The 15,756-nt window shown below is 40.5% G+C and overlaps 1 pseudogene; it reads left to right on the top strand.

Annotated features, from left to right (window-relative positions):
• The first annotated feature begins 585 nt into the window (after positions 1 to 585).
• LOC135550951 (rap guanine nucleotide exchange factor 6-like) overlaps positions 586 to 15,756 on the top strand; it is a 162,015-nt pseudogene continuing 146,844 nt past the window's right edge.

The raw sequence follows: 15,756 nt of genomic DNA, 5'->3' as shown, positions 1-15,756 counted from the left end.
AACTGATTTGACTCAAACTCGTTAAAAAAGAAAGAAATTCCACAAATGAACTTTTAACAAGGCACACCTGTTAATTGAAATGCATTCTAGGTGATTACCTCGAAGCTGGTTGAGAGAATGCCAAGAGTGTGCAAAGCTGTCATCAAAGCAAAGGGCGGCAACTTTGAATAATCTCAAATATTAAATATATCTTGATATGTTTAAATGTATTCAATTTACTTTTACCCGTTTTTCGTGGTATCCAATTGGTAGCCCCATGGGTCTCGCGGTCACGGCCGTCTGCCATGGAAAGTAATGTGTTTTTCTCGCGATATCCTAGACATGAACCAGGGAGGGAGCGTAACGTTTCACACTAGTTACCACAGCCACAATGTCGGTTCAATATGGTACAAATCCATGAAAACATACATTTGGTTTGGGGTCTTAATTTAAGGTTAGGCATAACGTTAATAATGTGGTTAAGGTCATGTTTAAAATCACATTTTGAGAAGCTAATTTGTATAGTTTGAGTTTGTGGCTGTGGTTTCTTGTGACGACCAAACGCAACAAGAATGTTCTTTTTTTATGCATTAACAAAAACTGACACCCAGCTACCTAAAGCTGATACTAATATTTTATGTATGCAGGAGCTTAACACGTATAGTGTATTTTCTTACAGTATAGCAGACAGTTGGCTTGATTTTGCAACAAGTATAGAGAGTTGGTGGTTCTGAAAAACACTTAAAGGCCGAAAGTTTATCAGCTGATGAGATTTGCTTTTGAGTACTGTGAGGAAACGTTAGTAGCTGTCCCACAGATAGACAAGTATGTTGCTCAAACTAAGCTGAAGAGCTTGCGAGCGCATTATCTACTGTTTTACCATTGATATTATTCACTTCCTTTAGTAGTACGTTTTGTTGAAAAATGAAACGTTATTACTGTTTTTTTTAAACGATTGCCACCTCCTGCAGCAGTGTTCTTGAGCTGTCAATGAACAGAGGGATCACAGATTCGACTCCGGCGTCGAGACAGAAGTCAACTCGTCCCAAATGAAGAACGGATGATCAGGACGCAACTTTCCAACTGGATTCTAAAAATGCATATAATTCTACACGAGGATTTTCGCATCCATTTTTGCATGATTTACTTTTGGTACATTTTATGTGGACCAGTTGTGTTCTAGATGTTAGTTTTGTGTTAATTTTTACAAGGCATTTTCACTCCATGCTCGGGCGACGGGATGGAAGTTGAGCGGTATCGGCCTTAAAAAATGAGACTGGGATCTCTTGAGGATTTGATTCCGGTGTGAAGGTATGACAATGACTGGATCAATGGAAAATTCTTTCAAACAAGCTTTAAAGAAACCTCCATCACTGCGGACAGCAGAGGTAAGCAAGCTGGCAAAGCTGTGTGTTCTTGGTTTGAATTTCTCAAGTCAGAAAGCTAAAGTAGCTTACTGCCCTTTGCCAGCTGGAGTAATTTAGCTAGCATGCTAACGCACGAGTTGACGAGGAGCAGTATTTTAACCATTCACCCAGCCAGTCACTGAGTTGGTTTTGTTACCAGGAAAATAAGAATGAACCATCTAGCTATTTTATTTGTGTTGTGTGTGTACTGAAGTTACTAAGCTAGTTGGCTATCCAAAACATGAGAGCGAACATGCTAACTAACGTTACTACGTGAGTGAGTTGTCGATTATATTTAAATGACGTCACGAAGATCGTTCATTAACGTTATGGTCTCCCTTAGTTTTCTGAAAAGCTGCATCTTGGAATATTAAATTATGCAATTGTTGTCCTATTATAGGGCCAGGCTCCGGTCGAATATTTTCAATAGAATCCCTCTGTAACTGTCAGTTTGATTACTGTTAGGGTATTTGTGAGAATGCAGTTTTAGTCACTGTTCTTTGTGAATCCAAACCTCAGCCCATTAAAACTGTGGAGTCCCAGCTGTGTTGGCACTGCTTTTCCTATACTATCTCCCTAAGGAGTCTGTGTTTAGTTGCAGAACATTTTGAATTGCAAGCATTTTTCAAAGTACAATCGGTTAAATACCTCCCACAGCCAAGTTCAAAAGCCTATTTTATTTTCACTGATCTATCAATGACTAGAAAGTATTTAACCTTTATTTAACTATGCAAGTCCGTTAAGAACACATTCCTATTTACAATGACGGCTTACACCGGCTAAACCCACACGACGTTGGGCCAATTGTGGGCCGCCCTATGGGACTCCCAATCACGGCTGGTTGTGATACAGCCTGGAATCTCACCAGGGTGTCTGTAGTGACTTCTCTAGCGCTGAGATTCAGTGGCTTAGACCACTGCACCATTCGGGAGCCCCAAGTACTCTGCACTTTTTCAGAAAGTGAGTACATAATACAAAGTGACAACTCTCCAACAATCATGTTTTGGTCCTCAAACATAAACAAACAGTGGTTAAAAAAGTAGTATTGAGGGTATGTTAGGGATATGAATGAAAATGTGTTGCTTTTTGTACTGGTTACCTTTGTAGGCCGAGAGAGGCATTGCATGCTTGGTTGTCAAATGTTGGGCTTTGTGTGTGTGATATTTATGCTGCATGTATGGGCGGTGTCCCAAATGGTGCCCTTTCCCTTACATAATGCTCTATGGCCCCTGGTCAAAAGTAGTGCACTATGTAGGAAATAGGGTGCCATTTGGGGGACACATGATGTCCTGAGTTTCCAGTTAATCATCCCCCTCTATCCGCTGTGCCAGTAGAAGTGCATGATTTACTATGCTGCTATTGAGGTTAGCATGGATATCAGACATTTTTATAGCAGTCCACACCATATTTTCAAAGTTCTCCTAGCAACAGGCACCAGATGATGGAGCTCATATCACACTGTTTTATTTTCTAGACATGAGTGTGGTGCACATTTTACTCGGGGAATTGGAAACGTCTCTGTTTGAGCTGGATCTCCCTGGGTTCCACGAAAACAGATTAGAAGAAAATAAAAATGTTATAAAAGATAAGAACAGTTTCTCCTTCTGGTTGCCCTGTAGTTGAATAACCATATGTTGTTGTTCAGGAGATTGTGTGGTCCATCCATGCCTAAGGGAAGGGAGTCCTATTGGGCACATATTTTTTTTAATGCCACCATGAGAGGCTAAACCTTTCTTATATGGTAAGGTCTCTGGATTCTACCACACAGAAAAGCACCGATGTGTGATTCTGTTGTATAAAAAAGACTGTTATAACCAGGTTTATCATGTCTGTGCACCAATTTAATTAGTTATTTGTTCATTTTAGGATTAAATATTTTTCCTTCACCATAATAGGTGCAGCAATTTGTCAGCAGCATTGCTAAGGGGTGTGTCTCATTGTATGGTTCTGGCTAAAGCTCCTTAGGAATGAGGCTTTGACATCTGAGACAACTTGCTGTGACAATTCATATGGGGGAAAACAAATCAGAGGACTGCATATTTAACAGCAATAAAAGAGAGGCCTCTCTTTCGCAATGTGAAGTTGATGGCTTTGGTGTGACGTATTTCACTCATCCATTGACTAGTTGAGGTGGAACATATAGGTCACAGCTGCTTGTGAGAATGAGAGCAGAAGGTGTGAGTTTGGAACATACACCTACTTCACAAAACTAGGCTCATATCCAGTACTTGGACTGTTAGCTTAACCAACTGAATGACAAGAGTAGCCTAATGATAGTCTTATATGTTATCTCTGATGTCATTGATTTGCAAAATACCACACATCTTATCAACAAATACTCATACACCTCGATCACACTGACAGTGTAATTGCATTTTGGTACACCAGAAGTACATTCATTTCCAATGGAACGATGCGTTTGCCTTGAACCATTGCGTTGAAGAGTCTGTTGCAGTGCGTTCTGTTTGGTGCATACATTGGATTTATTAAAGGTTCACCTTTCAACAGGACAACAACCCTAAGCACACAGCCAAGACAACGTAGGAGTGGCTTCGAGACAAGTCTCTGAATGTCCTCGAGTGGCCCAGCCAGAGCCCAGATTTGAACTAGACCGAATATCTCTGGAGTAGAGGTCGACCGATTGAAATCAGCCATGCCGATTTAAGTTTTTATAACAATCGGTAATCTGCCTTTTTGGACTCCGATTATGGCCGATTACATTGCAATCCACGAGGAGACTGCGTGGCAAGCTGACCACCTGTTACGCGAGTGCAGCATCAAAAGGAGCCAAGGTAAGTTGCTAGCTAGCATTAAACTTATCTCATGAAAAACAACCAATCTTCACATAACTAGTGATTATCTACATATGGTTGATGATATTACTAGGTTAACTAGCTTGTCCTGCGTTGCATATAATCAAAGCGGTGCCTGTTAATTTATCATCAAATCATAGCCTAGTTCAACTTCGCCAAACGGGTGATGATTTAACCAAAGAACATTTGTGAAAAAAACACAATCGTCGCACAAATGTGCCTAACCATAACCATCAATGCCTTTCTTAAAATCAATACACAGAAGTATATATTTTTTTTTAAACCTGTTGAGAACTGTGTGAAGACCATTTCTTCCTAACAAAGACTAATTTGCCAGAATGTTACATAATTATGACATACATTGCACAACCTTCAATGTTAACAGCAATATTTAGACTTAGGGTTTCCACCCGTTAGATAAAATATGGAATGGTTCCTTATTTCACTGAAAGAATAAACGTTTTATGATAGTTTCCGGATTTGACCATAGACTCATATTTCTGTTTTTTTATTATAATTAAGTCTATGACTTGATATTTGATAGAGCAGTCTGACTGAGTGGTGGTAGGCAGCAGCAGGCTCATGAGCATTCATTCAAACAGCACTTTACTGCGTTTGCCAGCAGCTCTTAGCAATACTTGATTCATCGGCTAGAAGTCATAAACGGCGCTCCTGAGATTAGGCTGGCAATACAGAAGTGCCTATTTGAACATCCAATAGTAGGCATATGAAATACAAATGGTATAGAGAGAAATAGTCCTATAATAACACCAAACCTAAAACTTCTTACTTGGGAATATTGAAGACTCCTGTTAAAAGGAACCACCAGCTTTCATATGTTCTTATATTTTGAGCAAGGAACTTAAACGTTAGCTTTCTTACATGGCACATATTGCACTTTTACTTTCCTTTTCAACACTTTGTTTTTGCATTATTTAAATCAAATTGAACATGTTTCATTCTTTATTTGACACGTTTTAAATTTATTTTGTGTTATATTATGTTAAAATAAGTGTTCATTATTAATTCAGTATTGTTGTAATTGTCATTACGTATATAAAATCTGCCGATTTAAAAAAAAGAAAAGGTATCAGCTTTTTTTGGTCCTCCAATCGGTATCAGCGTTGAAAAGTCAGTCAGTCGACCTCTACTTTGGAGAGATCTGAAAATAGCTGTGCAGCAACGCTCCCCATCCAACCTGTCAGTACTTGAGAGAATCTGCAGAAAAGAATGGGAGAAACTCCCCAAATACAGGTTGTGCCAAGATTGTAGCGTCATACCTAAGACTTGAGGCTGTAATCGCTGTCAAAGGTGCTTCAACAAAGTACAGAGTAAAGAATCTGAATACAGTATTTATGTAAATGTTATATTTCAGTTTATTTTTATAAATTAGCAACATTTTCTGAATCTGTTTTTGCTTTGTCATTATTGGGTATTGTGTGTAGATAGAGGGGAACAAAAAATATTTAACAAACTGTGAAAAAAGTCAAGGGGTCTGAATACTTTCCGAATGCACTGTATTTGTAAGTTTAGAATCTTCAGTGTTCAGGGAAGAGCTTGACACCATCGGCGTTACTTGTCAATAAGGCTATTCAAATAATATTTTGTAACTTTGTCAGAATTACATGACCAGTATTGAATATAGGAGAATACTACCCAATTTCGAGAGCTTGAGAGAGAGAGTTTTACAACAGTATGCAGCATTAGTTTCTTCAACTGTGCACCCGTATCAACTGTGTTGGCCATTTTCGGTTTTATACGAGTGCCGGATGTTTTTTTTTTAGGACATCAGACATGACATTAATGCATGTTAATAGTTAACCAGCCAAACTACACTGTTTTGAATTGGCTATCTTAGTTAAACAACAGAACATCATTATTTTCCCTACTGTGCTATTCGTTCGCTCGCTCGCTCGCCTCTGGCAACAGACCACTGGCACACTCAGGTGTTGCACACACCATGACTTTTGTATGATTTTCATTGCTGTCCAAAAATGAGCTGTAACTGGGCAAATATCTCGCTGGCATTTATTAACAAATGTGAAAATGCTGCTCGCTTTGATCTCAAATGCATCTTGTGACTGACTGCATGATTTGAAAGACTGCTCGTGCCTGTCAATGCAGGCCTACAATAATTATACCCCAATACGCTGTGCAGATATTGGGAGGACAGTGAGCAAAACATCACATCTGGAAGACACTTTGCTCAAACCGTTTGTTTTACTTGCCCTGAGCAAGCGGACAAGAGTTAATGTTGATGTATATGTTCTTGTACGGTCTCTGGAGGGACTCTGAGTTAACACGGGCTGCTGGTGACCTGGGATCCTGAAAGCACTCCTTGTAGGCTAATAAAATCCCCATGGTTCAGATCAAGCAAACTAATTAGCGGGTCCGTTTAGAAGAGGAGAATGCGCTTGAAATTGAAGCCAGTGAGTCAAGTCACTGATTGTGCAGTGGTAGACCTATGCAGCTGGCTGCAGGTTCAAACGTTATAGCCTTTAGGTTCCAAATAAACTTACACCGCCAACTAGACCACTACGTCTCATCCACAGGATCTCAATGACGTCAAACTCTCTGGTCCATCAGCTGCTGCTGCTTCTAAAGCTTATGTGTATTGGTACAAGACAAGCTAATATTTCAAGCCTGTACTGGCTGTGTGGTGTGAAGTAGAGGGCTGCATTCACCTGCGGGTCCCGACAGAGATCATTGCGGCACAGTCAGCATTTGTCATGCTGCGGGTAGTCAGATCAGACCAACTTTGGGATTGAAATATTTTGGAGATGATCATCTCTCTGCTTTGTTATGCATTAGCCTACCTGTTGCATTAGAAGCACTTCATTGTCACATTATTCACACCCAGAATTCGCTGCTTCATCTTCAGTAGGCTACCTCTCCTAGTTGGGCGTGCAAGATAAAGTGCGCCGAAGACATCAAAACTATGAAATAACACATGGAATCATGTAGTAACCAAAAAAGTGTTAAACAAATCCTAAATATATGAGATTCTTCAAAGTAACCACCCTTTGCCTTGATGACAGCTTTGCACACTCTTGGCATTCTCTCAACCAGCTTCATGAGGTAGTCACCTGGATGCAGGTGTGCCTTAAATTAATTTGTGGAATATATTTCCTACTTAATGCGTTTGAGCCAACCAGTTGTGTTGTGACAAGGTAGGCGTGGTATACAGAAGATAGTCCTATTTCGTAAAATACCAAGTCCATATTATGGCAAGAACAGCTCAAATATGCAAAGAGAAACGACAGTCCATCATTACTTTAAGACATGAAGGTCAGTCAATACGGAACATAAAAAAAAACAGGAAAGTTTCTTCAAGTACAGTCGCAAAAACCATCAAACGCTATGATGGAACTGGCTCCTTTGAGGACCACCACAGGAAAGGAAGACCCAGAGTTACCTCCAGAGAATAAGTTCATTAGAGTTTTTCAGCCTCACAAATAAAGGAATGCTTCACATAGTTCAAGTAATAGACACATCAACTGTTTAGAGGAGACTGTGTGAATCAGGCCTTCATGGTCGAATTGCTGCAAAGAAACCACTACTAAAGGACACCAATAATAAGAGACTTGCTTGGGCGAAGAAACACAATCAATGGACATTAGACTGGTGGAAATCTGTCTTTTAGTCTGTTGATTCCAAATTGGTGATTTTTGGTTCCAACCAAAAAGATGTGAGATGTGAGATGCGGAGTGGGTGAACGGATGATCTCCACATGTGGTTCCCATCGCGAAGTATGGAGGAGGAGGTGTCATGGTGTGGGGGTGCTTTGCTGGTGACATTGTCTGTGATTTATTTAGAATTCAAGGCACACTTCACTAGCATGGCTACCACAGCATTCTGCAGCGATACGCCGTCCCATCTGGTTTGCGCTTAGTGGGACTATCATTTGTTTTTCAACAGTACAATGACCCAACACACCTCCAGACTGTGGAAGAGCTGTTTGACCAAGAAGGATAATTATGGAGTGCTGCATCAGATGTCCTGGCCTCCACAATCACCCCACCTCAACTGAGATGGCTTGGGATGTGTTGAACTGCAGAGTGAAGGAAAAGCAGCTAACAAGTGCACAGCATATGTGGGAACTCCTTCAAGACTGTTGGAAATGAATTTAGGTGAAGCTGGTTGAGAAACTGCTAAGAGTGTGCAAAGCTGTCATCAAGGCAAAGGGATTGCTACTTTGAAGAATCTAAAACACGTTTATTTACTACATGATGCTATAGGTGTTATTTCATAGTTGTATGTCTTCACTATTTTCTACATTGTAGAATAGTAAAAAAAGAGTGAGTAGGCGTGTCAACTTTAACTGGTACTCTATATAAGGTCTCAATTAGAGTATCCGGTTATGTAAAAAAATATATATACTTCCTTAATTTGATTAGGCTATGGTTTAGAACATTACCGAGAAATTAATATTGATCACCCATATTCTGTCTGAAAATCGTCCCAATCGTAAAAGGTAGGCTGTAAAACATTGCTCAAGAGAAAGTGCAAGTCCCCAAATCTCTTCAAGCTATGTCTAGCCTAATGGCTGATATAGCCCAGTAATACTGAAAGCCTAATATATTGGTCCATGTGAGAATCTCTGGTAATATTACCTATTTCTTAGGTTATTTTGGAGCATTTGGATATTGCTTTTAGGGTGCAAAATTACTGAGAGCTGCGTCGTCACATACGTCTAAAATAACATTGCGGGACTGCGGTTGGGTTCAGGGCCAGTTCTTGTGTGAGTCGGACAGAAAGCCATCGGGTGTGGGCGGGTGCAGTATGAAAAGCTTTAGGCAGGAGCGGGATGAATCAGGCTGCCTGGCCTGAGTGTAAAGCAGCATTCCATGCAGGACTCTAGGCATGAAGAGGCATATTCCCTCAGAGCCACTTTACTGATAGTGAAAGCAGACGCTGCATGCCACTCTGATGTAGGAAGGCTACACTAGTCACAAAGGTCAACGTTTCACTGTGGTAGAGCAATGGGAATTTCTGTAGAATTCCTGAAAAGAACACATCCTGAACATAAATTATATTTTAAAGGAAGGGCATTACTTAAAAATCATACCATGTGATTTTCTGGATTTTTGTTTTAGATTCTGTCTCTCACAGTTGAAGTGTACCTATGATAAAAATTACAGACTTCTACATGCTTTGTAAGTAGGAAACACTGCCGATTTTGCAGGTTATCAAATACTTGTTCTCCCCACTGTATAAACCTCTCTTTTGAGTACGCAGCATTACTAGTTATTGTTTGGCCTTATTTCATGATAATTACTTTTGAGGAATATGTAGATTGCATTTAACTGGTTAAAGAGTGACATTATCTTTTAATGTTTGCCCCTTATTGTTCTCTCTATAGGGAGTCCCGGAAGTAGACTACAAACTCTTGGGTTAAAACTGTCGCCATGGTAGTCTTATTAAAGTGTATTTATTACCTTGCTAAACTGGTCTGGAATCCCTGTCTGCGTCAGTTTAACTCTCCTCTGGGTGAGATTTTTTTTATATATATATATATATATATAATGAAAAGCGGGCCTTGTAACCCCTCCTACTCTTTCAAGCTAGCTGAAATATCTAGCTAGGTTACAACCATCCTGCTTAGAACCCATTGCGATGTAATTTAACACAATAACATTCCACTCAACAGCTTTGCTAAGGTACAATAGAGAGTGACCAGGAAAATGTGCTGTGTCTTTGGACAGATTAGTCTAGATTGGACTATGGTAATTCTCTTTTTTTGCATTGCGTTCCCTGGTAAAATGTATAAACTCGTAATATAATCTGGCCAATTTGGAGTAGGACACTGCTCATGCAATTCGGCATAACAATCACCGTTTCCTGACCTGATGAGCCATGCTGCCTTTATTTTCCCCAAGATTAAATATTGTCACTTTTTTAAGGTGACCCGTTTAGAGTATAATTAAATATACTGTCAATGACAAAATGGTACTGCCTTAAGACCAATGTGGAGACCCCCCCCCCCCCCAGTTTATTGTACTATGGAAAAGTGGAGTCACCCAGTATAACAAAATACCTTATTGCAGTGAGTCTCACATTTTCCCCTCACTTTGATCTGGTCCTCTCTAAACACTGCTGTGGAAGCTTTGTTTAATTGCAAGGCTATGGCCTCACCCACACATTATTTTGTCGTCTCTTGAAGCCCATTTTCAGACACTAATACCGGCAGAACACAGATAAATATTTTTAGGGGCATTGCTTCAAAACACGCGGATAAAAGACCTCAACTTGACACGCCCACAGAATGTGCCAGATTCCAAACATTGCCTCTACTGGGATTACTGGCGGTTCCTCAGAGCACTAACGTGAACGAATGAAGCCGGACCTGAACTGACTGTTTGAAGCCCTGACGCCTGCAACAAGAATGCGGCATGCACACCTCCGGCATGCCAGGAATCTGAGCTGGTTCCCTGAAGTGCCCACCCCTCAGGCTGTTCTCTCATTGTGATTTTTAAGTGTTCAGCCTCAGAGCAGCGGGTGACCAAGTGGACAACAAGGTGGAGGGGTTAGGAAGAGGGTCAGGAGGTGAGAAGACATGTAAGGAGATTTGTTTTTAATGTCCGGCTCTCTCCTCTCCTCCATTGTTCTCTTTGTGTGTTGTTGGCAATGTATCTTTGGCTTATGTTTTTAAGGTGTGCCTCAAGTTGAATGCAATGTCAAGTCTAATTTTACAACGTTTAGGTGATATTACCGTAGTATCGTCTATCGGGATGATTGACAGACACCGTCGATGGTGACGACATAGGTGAAACCATTCTGTCACATGACTATTTGAACTTAACTGCTGCTGTGAAGTAAAGAATGTAGTCTCGCAGCTCACAGCAGGGCAGCACACGTGACATTCCCAGTCATTTGTATATTTGTATTTGCTATAGCCTATTTCAATAAATGTTATATACAGAACGCAAGAGAAGGCTTGGCCCCAGTGATGTACTGGGCCGTTTGCACTACCCTCTGTAGTGCAAACGGCCTAGTACGTCACTGGGGCCAAGCTTCCTGCCATCCAGGACCTATATAATAGGTGGTGTCAAAGGAAGGCCCGTAAAATTGTCAGACTCCAGTCACCCATGTTGGACTGTTTTCTCTGCTACCGCACGGCGAGCGGTACCGGGGCGCCAAGTCTAGGACCAAAATGCTCCTCAACAGCTTTGTTATTCTTATTGTTTTACTTTTTATTATTACTTTTTACTTTGTCTACTTGGTAAATGTTTTCTTCTTGAACTGCACTGTTGGTTAAGGGCTTGTAAGTAAGCATTTCATGGTAAAGTCTACATTTGGTTGTATTCCGCGCATGTGACAGACAAAGTTTGATTTGAATGTAGTCCAGACGGCAGATAATTTCAATATAGCAACTCAAAATGTCCATTTAAAAAATATTGTTTCTCTCCGTCGATGCATGGGCCTAAGGCTTAAGCTTAATTTGTCAACAATAAGAAAAATACTCGTCAACTTCCTATTTTTCCTGACTAAAACCATGACGATAACGAGATGAGATGCCACGGGGGGAAAAAACAATAACTTTTACAAATAACTTTTCATTTTAGTCGACAGAAATGTGACGAGAATTCCAACTAAGACTAATGGACATTTTGATTTGACATGAAGCTCCTTTTTATCCGTGTTGTCCAGTCCTACGCATTCATGCGGAATATTTCATGCAATCCTCTCATTGGCGTCTTTCAGTTGCGCTGTCTGATCTGATCTGCCCGGCTCTCCCACACAGTTTCCAGGTGGTCACTTCAGTCACTGATTCGAAGCCAGGACACTTGACTTGTAAATAACCTCAAGTCGTAACAATGTTTACTCTCTTTCATATAACCTATTTTTGCTTTGCTTAAATCAAAGCTCAATTTTCCCATGTGCTCTGTTATTTAATCATCTGTGTTGCTGCTCTTGCGCTGTGGTCTGCAAATGCGAGTTGCTGTTGTTTTTTTCCTGAGAAAAAAACAAATGTTATTTGTTGAATATTAGGAATACAGTAATACTTTTTTTTTCTTTCAAGGAAAGCACTATTATTTACCCCCTTGACAGTTATGATGGGGAGAAAATCTGTGCTGTAAATTGTTTAACCTGTAGCCAAGACTTTAAGCCTATATGGTTAATTATGGCTTTACAATCTGCCACAATATCTATGTTGCTAAGTAAGCTATACAAGGTGACAGTAGGCCTTGTCCAACTAGGCCATCTAAATTTATACATGATGGAAGTTAGATGAAGCATAAATATAGTCGATACATTTTTTTTAATACTAAATAATCTATGTGAATAAAATGGCTGTGACTAAAATTGTCACGTTTTGATCAATTGATAATAGCTAAAACTAACACAGGAGGAGTTTACTAAAATGTGACTATCTGTCAAAGTTAACACTGGGACATTCCTTAGCCATGTATTTTAAAACAGCTAAGATTGTTATATTCCCAACATTTTTGTGGCTCTCTTTCCTGCAGTTCTACACATTTTGCCATGGGGAGGTCCATGAGAGAGAAATCTGTCTTCTCACAAACATCTGTAGCGTTCGAACGGTTTGCCCTACTTGTGGGAAGACTTTCACGAACACAATGGTGTTCTCCGTTTTGCTCTACAACCCCCACAAGGGGTACTCGTCTGAAGGTGACCAATACAAACAAATTTTAAGTACAGAGGTAGTTTAGTACCCAAAAAACAAAAATATTTCCAGAGCTTTCTGATGTCTCCTAGATGTAGGACAGACGCTTCAAAACCCTATTTCTAGGAAAACATTTTTGTTGCCATTTATGAATGTGTTATTCATTGTGGTTTATATGGGCTATAGTAGTTAAGGACATTCAATATTTTTTTTCAAATACATAAAAAAATTGTTGATACCTAAAGGGTCCTGAAATTCTAGATCAAATAGCTAAATGAACCCTCCCCCAACAGACTGTTAGAGGTTAAATATAGTTTTCTGCAATTCTACCTATTTTTCCATAGCATAAGAACATAGCATATGCAATCTGAGTGAGTCAAACAAACATAACAACAGTCAGGGAGAATCAAAAATTCCAAAAATGGATGTCTAGTGTGGTGGCAATGATATAGGTAAAAACACAAGGTAGCCATGGAACTAATAATTAGAGAAGACAAACCTCATCAATAGCCTATAGAAGAAACATTTCAATGCCAAGTTTTTAATTAAGTTTAAGCTTAAAATGATCCATACGGTGGGAAAATGCAAGGTTGAAAACCAAATGGCCAATAATAACCTATCCTCCCACTAGGCCTGACCATAAAAGCTTTAAGACAGGGTAAAGTTATGAACAGTAGCTTATTTCCCAAATATTCTAGCCTAAGATGGTGTCCTAAAGTTGCTGCTGTAAAAATGAACAAGAATGAAAGTCTATAGCATAGGCTATTCTCAATCACAGCTTTGAGAGATCCAACAAACCCATATATTTATTTACTATTTTATGAGGCAAATAGTCATCTTTAGCCAATTCTGAAGACTATAGACAGGTTATACATCACAGGATAGATAGAAGCTAACTCACTACGGTGAAACATCCTGTTCCTCATCGGACTGTCTATGCTCAATTGTGCGCGCCACACACAACCTTTTCCATGTTGAAGCTCCACCAGAAAGGACTATTAGAGAAGATTTGCCTGCACTTAGTGTCTCTGCGCAGGCTTTCAACTACGTTATCTTTCATCATGATTAATCCTGTTGTAGCATTCTGTACCATCATATCAATGTTTTGGGGGTACATAATCACGATTGGACAACGGCTGACATTGCCCAACCCTAAACCCAACGACAGGATGTTCAGATGTATTGTGAAAGTCCACACAAATATCTGGCCCCATGCCCTTTGACACACAGTCAAGGACTACTTGCACTCATTTATTGCCCAGTGATTGTTACCATTTAATCCTGTTCTTATCAGACAACAGCAGCACACACTAACAGCAGCCAGCGGCATGCTTTGTCTCTCCTGGCTCAGAGGCTCTGCACATGCTGTGCGAGTTCAGGTCTGTTTCAGGCCTCCACTGGGCTCCTGTCACACTGGAGCTCATTGTAATCACCTCCACCCCCTCCTTGTCTAGTTGAAGGGCTGCTGGATGGCAGCAGCAGGGAGGGTCATGTGCATTCCATTGAGTTTTTAATTTTTTTGAACCTTTTTTTCAGCTAGGCAAGTCGGTTAAGAACAAGTTCTTATTTACAATGACTGCCTACCCCGGACAAACCCGGACGACACTGGGCCAATTGTGCGCAGCCCTACGGGACTCCCAATCACTGCCGGATGTGATTCAGCCTGGATTCAAACCAGGGACTGTAGTGACGCCTCTTGCCCTGAGATGCAGTGCCTTAAACCGCCGCGGCGCTCCGGAGCCCTATGCGCTCAACCTGTTGCTATGGGCCACATAGAGCGTGTGAAATTATAAATGTGTGTGTGTGGAAAAGATAATTGACCTATTTTTAAAGAATATAATCTCTGAGAGATAACAACCACCAAAATAAAACTAGATATGGAGAATTGAAAATTCCCAAAACAATGAATTTAGCAATATTCATTTTGTTATTAGGTTTGATCAAAAGAACACAGCATTATCCATGGTAAAATGCATAGAATTGCGGGAAACTATCTTTTCAAACAGCTAAATTATCTCCGTTCCATTGCAGAATATGTTGAATTTCAGGAAATAAGCATTAAACCTGTAACGTTTTCTCTCAGCTGCATGGCAAAATGTATAGAACTGTAGGAAATGTGTGTTTAAAATTGCAAAATAAAATCTCAGTGCAACGGTGGAAAAACCCCTGTTCTTAGTGGTTGAACCTCTATCAGTCCTGCCCGGGGAATGTTTTGTGTGGGACTGGAAACAAAAGGGTAAGGAGCAGGCTACAGAAGCACTCCAGTTCAATCTGTTTCTCAGTACACCAAAGGCTGTCCCCCTGATAAGATACCATTCCCCCGGTGCTACAGACATGTTAATGCTGCCGAGGTGATACGTGACTCTGTAGTCACCATCATGGGAGCCATAATCAGCCATCATGCCTTCTGATTTTCCATGATGCAAATGTATTCAAACCGGGGTATGTGGTTAAGGGCGTTTTCTCTATCTTTGAGCCAATCCCCAATGTGCCGTCCTTTATGATATCACAGCCTTTTAAGTGTCCATTTCAGTGTATTTAATATCCGCCAGCCAATACACTGCTATCTGGAAAATGTTACTGTACATGACTCATTGTTGCACAGCAGAGTCAGTATGTGATAAAACACTGCTTGCCTGTTGCGTTGCCTTTGACACCTAGCTAGGCTTTGCAGGCACCCTGTGGACTGAGACAAGTGAAAGCATGTAGGCCACAGCCTCACAGAATCTGCAGTTTGCTTTTGTCAGTGATGTGTGTGTAAGCCCAGCTGCCCAGCCTCAAACACTAACTCTGGGCTGAGCTGGCAGCAGAGAGGCTACAGCCTCATCACAGTGAGCTCAACACTGTATGCCCTTTAAAACAACTACTTTGTTGGAGATGAACCACACTTTGTTTCTCCTACAAGTTGCCTTCCAGGCTTGGGAATAGA

This window comes from Oncorhynchus masou, chromosome 12 (assembly GCF_036934945.1).
Source record: "Oncorhynchus masou masou isolate Uvic2021 chromosome 12, UVic_Omas_1.1, whole genome shotgun sequence".
Classification (NCBI taxonomy): domain Eukaryota; kingdom Metazoa; phylum Chordata; class Actinopteri; order Salmoniformes; family Salmonidae; genus Oncorhynchus; species Oncorhynchus masou.
The sequence above is the reverse complement of the archived record's forward strand: the minus strand, read 5'-3'. Positions and strand labels throughout refer to the sequence as shown.